Raw genomic sequence first — 6,896 nt, 5'->3', positions numbered from 1 at the left:
CTCTCCTCTAAAACTTTTGGCACCAGAAAAACTCAAAATAAATAAAATAATAAATAAAAATGTTTTATATACTTCCCCTTGAATATAGTTGTTTTAAAAAAGCTAACCAAGAGGGAAATGAAAAAGAAATGTGGAAAGCCAGTCTTTCTGAGTCTAGATTTCTCAGAAAAGGAAGTAAAGGACTAAGAAACACTCTGGTTTCCTTCAAACTGTTCCACCACAATCTTAGTGGCAATTGGAGACTGCGTAGATGCCCACATGCAGGAGCTTGGGGTCTGTATGAAGGTAGGAGGTTGTAGGTCACAGTTCAGTCTGATCTTGGATGCAAATCAGCACAGGTGCTGTTGAGCCCCAGAGGGACTGGAGTAAGTTCAGTGTCACTGCATAAACAGTAGGGTTGTGAAACTGGCACTTACCTTTCTGACCTCGCAGACAACATCTGCTTACTCAGGCTTCTTGTCTTACTTCTAAAATTACTCTTGCCACAAGCCATGTTTCCTGCTTTTTAGAGAACACTCCATGTCTCTGCATGTACAGTGGCGCCCTCAGAATGCTTCTGTGCTATGCAAATTGCTTTCTCAGTGGGCTGGTTAATTCTGAGGGTTTAACCAATGGACCTGTGCCAGCACTTCCGTTCTCCGAATGCATAGATTCTGGATTGAGGATTTGAATATGGATTTTGTTTCCTACCGATGTAATATGATAAAACAAACCTTTGGTTAAGAAAACCTGCAATTTGTGGGATGGTGATGAGTTCCAGACCCGTGTTCTCATCCAAAGTTTGTGGCTAAGCTAATCTCTGTGTGGAAGAAATGGGTAAAACTCATGAGGAAACAGCCAGGAGATTGTATTTATAGTTTTTTAGCTTTGGGTCTGAATAACACCAAAGAACAAAACAATGTCAGATGAGGCCGATGTATCATAATTAAGTTCTTAGCTATCCGTTTTCCACTCAGAGAACTGTGAAGGCGGTGTGTTCTCTGTCAGAGTGCAGGTAAGATTTGATGGGTTATTTTTCTGATAAATCAGAGTATATACGTTCACTGATAGTTGTGATGTCCGGCTGTACGCCTTCCTGCTTGAATTCATCCAGATTTATGCCGTAGATTGATGATCACAATTCACATCGGTTAAGATATGCTCAGAATAGAGATGCGAGACCTCCAACATATCCACAGATGTACTGGGGGGCCCAGTTGCTGTCCTCTGAGCCAGTACATAGCTAAGAAATTGCACAACTGATATTAGTTGTGTTGATGAGGTCTGTGTCTTTCAGCTAGGATCTAAATCAAGGCTCAAATCACCTTTGGAGATGTAAAATCCCACAGAGCCCGAAAGATCTGTCATATCTGTGTGTTTTATAAGTGGTCTTTTACTTACTCAGATGTCATACATTATTAAAATTGGATATGCCTCATTCACTACCTGAATGAGTTGTTGGACATTAACATAATAAGCTGCCCTTTGCCGTGCTCCAGTTCAGTGAGGCCTCTGTTTCATCAGTGAAAAAAAGATTCCTCTCTCTATAGTTTTCCATTCTCAAATGCATGTATGTTTGTATAAATTCATATGCATGTCTTTATGTGCATGTATTACAGTAATACAACACATACTGTAAGTAATTTTGCAGTTCTTTGAGATAAGGCACCATGAAAGTGAGTACTGCCATTATCACTGTCAATGTTTTAGGTATGTCTTGCAAATCCTTTCTGAAGAGAAATCAGAAATCAGAAACCCATGGTTGAGATAATAATCAGGCAAGAACTTTGTCTTCTTTTCCTTCTTTTTTTTTCTCCTCACAGTTCAGTTCTAATGCACTGCCATAATCTGGAAGGGAACAAGGTGTGCCACTGAGCAGCACTGATGGCTTTATATTTCCATCTGAAGGTAATCCTAAACTTTTGTGGGAGAGCTGTCAGGCTTTTGGTGAGTAAGCATTTAGCAAATGCATAATCATTGCAATATTACAGCTATTAAAGTGCAGAAACTCACTGATGCTTGTTTAGATGCTGAAGGCAATGCATTAGGAACTGATGGTGACTGATTATTATCCAATCAGTTCCTGATGCAGTATCTGCGACATCAAAAACTCTGCACTGACTTTGGTTACATCCTATATTTTTCAGTTGTGGTGTCCTCGTTTAATGTCTTTTTTCTTAATTTTCGTCTTCAAATGCTGAGGCTCAACAAGGCCAGTGTACAAGAAGAAAAGAAAACTGCTTCATTGCAAGACTCAGTTTTTTAGGGAAATTCCATTTTTCTTTGAGCACAGTCATGGTTTATCTAAGAATTACTAAGAATAAATATTACCAACAATTGCATTAAATAGTACTGATAGCAAGCCTTATACCTCTGCAAGTTTTAATTTATTCAGAACTGTTGTTTTTTGGATGGACAGCTTAAGACAGCAAGTCAGCAAGTGTTCTGTCTCACCAAAAGGCATGAGATGATGTAGGCTCTCAGCAGGGCGAGCCTGCAAATTCAGTAAGTGTTTGAATTGTGAAATTCATGAGAAATTCATTATAACTAATGCCAGCATGTATCAGCTTTTTGTGTGCAACATTTGGCAAGAGGAACTACAAAGCCAATGCTACTGTCCTATTTCTCACACATTTTCTGGATCTGGAAAGAACACTACATTTGAAAGGAAGAATCTGTATTCAGACCTGATTCTTGATAGCCAGCCTGGGTATTTCCACTGAATGTTCAGGAGCCAGGTATGTCTGTCTATTTGCTGATCTGACTGTATTGAGAGCAAGTAACATGCAGCATAAGCAGAATTTGGTCATTAGAATCCCTCAGGCATCAATATTTTTGCTTCTATCCACTGTATTTGAAAGAGTACACTCAAGGATTCTGAAAGTAGTTGGTTTTGGATTTCTGGTACAGACCTAAAATGTAATAAAGTTAATCTACTATGTGCCTTACTGTTGGTAATTTAATTATTGCTTCTGTGACACGAATGCCATGCAGTCTATTATATCTGTCTGTTAAAATGCTCTGCAATCTGTGTCCCACAGCGATCTGGATATTTTCATTAACTTGGACTTTGGGTGTGGAAGGAAAGAGCTTGCAGTGAACAGGGGAATTTAAAGAAAATTTGCCAGGGAAAAACAGACCATGTCAGTGACATTTGGTGACTAATGAGATTGATAACTAACAGCACATAAACATAATGAACAAACTCTACCCTTCTACAGCAGAGATGTTTCTGTTAGCAATTACTGAGATAGAAATAGAATCACTTCATCACTTTTATCTCAGAACTGTTTTCTTCTAAAATTTTGCAAGGCAAAAAAGAACCCTTCTCATACCTTTTGGTGCTCAGCTCCAACTTCTGTATATCAGAGGGAGTCATCCTTTATCAAGATCCTTTGATACTTAATGTGACATGAACAGTTTTTTGGCAGACTACAGGTGATCCCTAGAATTTAACATGTAAATAAAACCTAGGAAAACATCTCTAAAATCAGCCATCTAGTGTTTTCATCCATTAAGATGTGGCAAAATTAATGTAACTATTTTATGTGCTATGCATAATACTCCTTTCTGCTGGGTATCCATAGGTCCATAGGCTGATCTAAAGCCATCTGACCTTAATGGTAGTCTTGCACTGATTTCTGCATCTTTGAACTCTAAGTGCTCAAACTGCAAGCAGTGCAATATAGAGAATGATATTGTGGCTAAGGAGCTGGCATATTTGTTTGACAGCTTAAGTAAAACATGTGAATGGCATTTGGGAGCAAGGAGAGACTTTGCTTTCAACAATGGTGCATGTATGCTTCAGCATAATAGGATTTGTGTTTGATTACTTCATAGCTAGCTAACTAATGATCTTTGATATCTACCCAGAATCAGTGATGGCATTATCATGAAACTGTGATGGTTTCTTAAATTAATATGATTGAACTGGAATCACCTTTGAAATTTGCTTATATCTCTAGCTTAACATCATTTAAAGATAAAGAAGAACCAGATAAATTAACCGTACTCTTCATTTTCTAAACATTGTATGAATTCTTCTTTAGCAAAAATACAGACACAGATTCGATAGCTGTGCTTCTTCAAGTGATAGATTATCATTTCTTCCTCTTCAGCACATGAACTTCAATTTTAAAAATGTTACAAGAATCCTGACTGGCTTGAGTTGGCACATTACCGAGGTCAGAAACCCAGGAAAAAATGATTGCAGTTGTTTTGGGTAATGGAAAATTGAGGGAACAGTGGTTGTGATGGAACACTGATCAACAAACAAGACAGAGAGGAACTGAACAGTTTGCATACAGAACTTTGTCTAAAAAACTCAGATGTGAAGGGTGAAACACAGAAAAGTTATCATCTGCCATACAGTTTGGTGCTAGACCAATGTTTTCACAAGGTATTTTTACAAGTAGCATTTTTGGCAGTGCTGAAATGAGATATGATGTCAGCTGAATGTGTTAACCCAGTTCACACCTGTGATCATTCTTCCTCTGCTGGATGCTGCAGCAATAAAGCTGGGAAAGATAGGAGACATCGTGGCAGGGTCTGGAGTTCAGCATGGTTTGAATGAGCCACGAGGTTAATCTTGTTTGCATGGTGTGCTGGGATTTTGTGCATTGCAGCAGTATGTCTTGGTTCTGCAATTTAGGTGCCATGCAGGTCTATTAATCCATTAGAGCAAAGAAATTGCTGTGTTTAGCATAATCCCAGATACCACTGTGAGAATTATTAACTCCTCACAGTTGCCAGCTGAGATTAAGCCAATTCACAGCCATTCAGGTTAGGCCTGCAAGTGGATTCTTGTCAGCTGAGTTTCTTCTCTGAGCGCCTTTCACAGGAAAAAAATGGCAAAATTCCACAGGCGGCACCTGGTACTGTGAAAATCTGTCGTTAAGGCATTTAGGGTCTCTGTGCATCTTTTCTGAGGTGCTGTTAAGCAACTCCACTTGTTGAAGTGAGATCTAGTTTATTTGGTGATATTTGGCATGCCCCAATCTGCGTGTAAACTGAGCAAGCATAACTCAAACTTGTTCTTTCTGGTTCAGCCACTGCTTGTTGCCTTCTCTTGTATAATAGGGAGTACAGTAAAATATACATTCCAGGGAACTGTCTCAAAAGCCCATTTCTGTCAAACCTCTAACAATGATGTGCATGTTTCTTCAGCTCCTTGCACTTACCTCTGTCTATGCTCCTGTAATTCTAGCAATCAGTGCTTCCAAGCCAGGGTAGCACCGATTGCTGTAATTACTGTGCAGAGAGCTATAACCAAACCCTGCTTTTGTGTTTGGTCAGTATGGAGTTTTGCCAGCAAGTCTGAAGAACACCGTTAGTAACTGGAATCACAAATGTTTAGAAATAAAATGCAGGAACTGCCACAGAACGGATGAGGATAGAAGAACAAGTTGGACATAGTGGAGACATTTGATGATCTTGTAAAAAGTAGATGTCGAAAGAAAAGCCGTAAGAAAGTTTTCTGAAGGATGAAGTAAAATATAAACTTGCTTCCTGGAGCTGATCACCTACAGAAGATGATAAGCAAGGTAATTCACCACGTTTCATCCTCATTTGCTGCAGCAGAACAATACTGTAGCAGCAGGGTTTGTGTTTGGATCAGATGTTCTTGCAGGGCCAAGCTGCTTTCCTTAGCTTGTGTGCTAAACCCGGGAGGCCCCCGGAATACAGTCTGTACCACCACTGATGCAAAGCGGCTGCTTTTGTCTGGGAGAAGTCCCGTGCATAGTGCAGCCTTGGAGCATGCTGGCAGGGGAGCAACTCACAAAATTCTCAGCAAGATCAGCCTTCTACTGGAACCAGAGGCAGGCTTGGCAGGTGGTCTGATTATATTTGCTCAGCCAGTTCAACAGTATTTGCTGGACAAAAGAAGGCATCAGGTGATACATAAAGTCCCGAACAAAGCTCCAGACAAATACAGACATGAGCAAACTTTCTCATCTGTTTGTGTATTTGTGAAAGTGGAGGAAAGCTTGTGGCTGAGGGAGTAGGCTCGGGAGCCAGGAGGCATATCACCTCTGCTGATTTTTCTATGCGTGGCTACCAAACACAAAACTATGTGAATTTGGTTTCTGTGTGTTTCTTCTACATTACTTAGACTGCTCTCCATTGGTGGTGATGAAGTTAAGACCATGTGGAGTCAAGTCTTGTTCCCCCTCTTTTGCTTGGTCAAGTGCACACTTTCTTCTTGCTGCCATTCAGCATACGTGCAAATGTCATCTGGAGGAGGCACTGAGGTCATGATCTGGTGGTGGTGGAGGGCTGCTCAGTAACAGTCATTTGGACTTAAGCTGTCTACAAGCACCCAAGCATATGCTTGTAGAACTTGAAAGGAACAGAAGACCATTTCTAGGTAGGAATTTAGGCAAGCATTATCGTATGGTGTAAATAGATACAGGAGGTACCTGAAGGGGTTGAACGTCTTTCCAAGGGCAAACATGCATGATCTCTTTTTTGCCTCCCAACTGCTGTATGAGTGGAAAGGTGTTCCAAGCTTCTGAGAGATTGGGAATGCTTTTAACTTTATAACGGTGCATAAAAACCTTATGGTAAAAGAATGTCAATCTTGCTCTAGAGCATGCAATCCATTTGCACTGCAAATGCAGGTGCAAGAAGTAGAGAGTATTCACACACAGACAGCCTTGTTTCTGGCACTTCCTAATTCTTCTTTGCTCAGCTCCTCAAATTTCATGTTCTTTTGACATTGTTTTTGTTGTTGTTGTTGTTAACGTGGATATAATAAGATTATGAAATGAATGCAAGACTGATTAAAAGAGTTTAGAACTTCCAGATGAAAGATCAAACAATCAAGCCTCAATATTTTTCATAAATAAATTTGGAGTGAAAATGTCTAATGGAATGTTCAGACATAACAAAGGTTTTGCTACGTTTAGGACTGGATA

Source organism: Meleagris gallopavo, chromosome 2 (genome assembly GCF_000146605.3).
Source record: "Meleagris gallopavo isolate NT-WF06-2002-E0010 breed Aviagen turkey brand Nicholas breeding stock chromosome 2, Turkey_5.1, whole genome shotgun sequence".
NCBI classification, from domain to species: domain Eukaryota; kingdom Metazoa; phylum Chordata; class Aves; order Galliformes; family Phasianidae; genus Meleagris; species Meleagris gallopavo.
The sequence above is the reverse complement of the archived record's forward strand: the minus strand, read 5'-3'. Positions refer to the sequence as shown.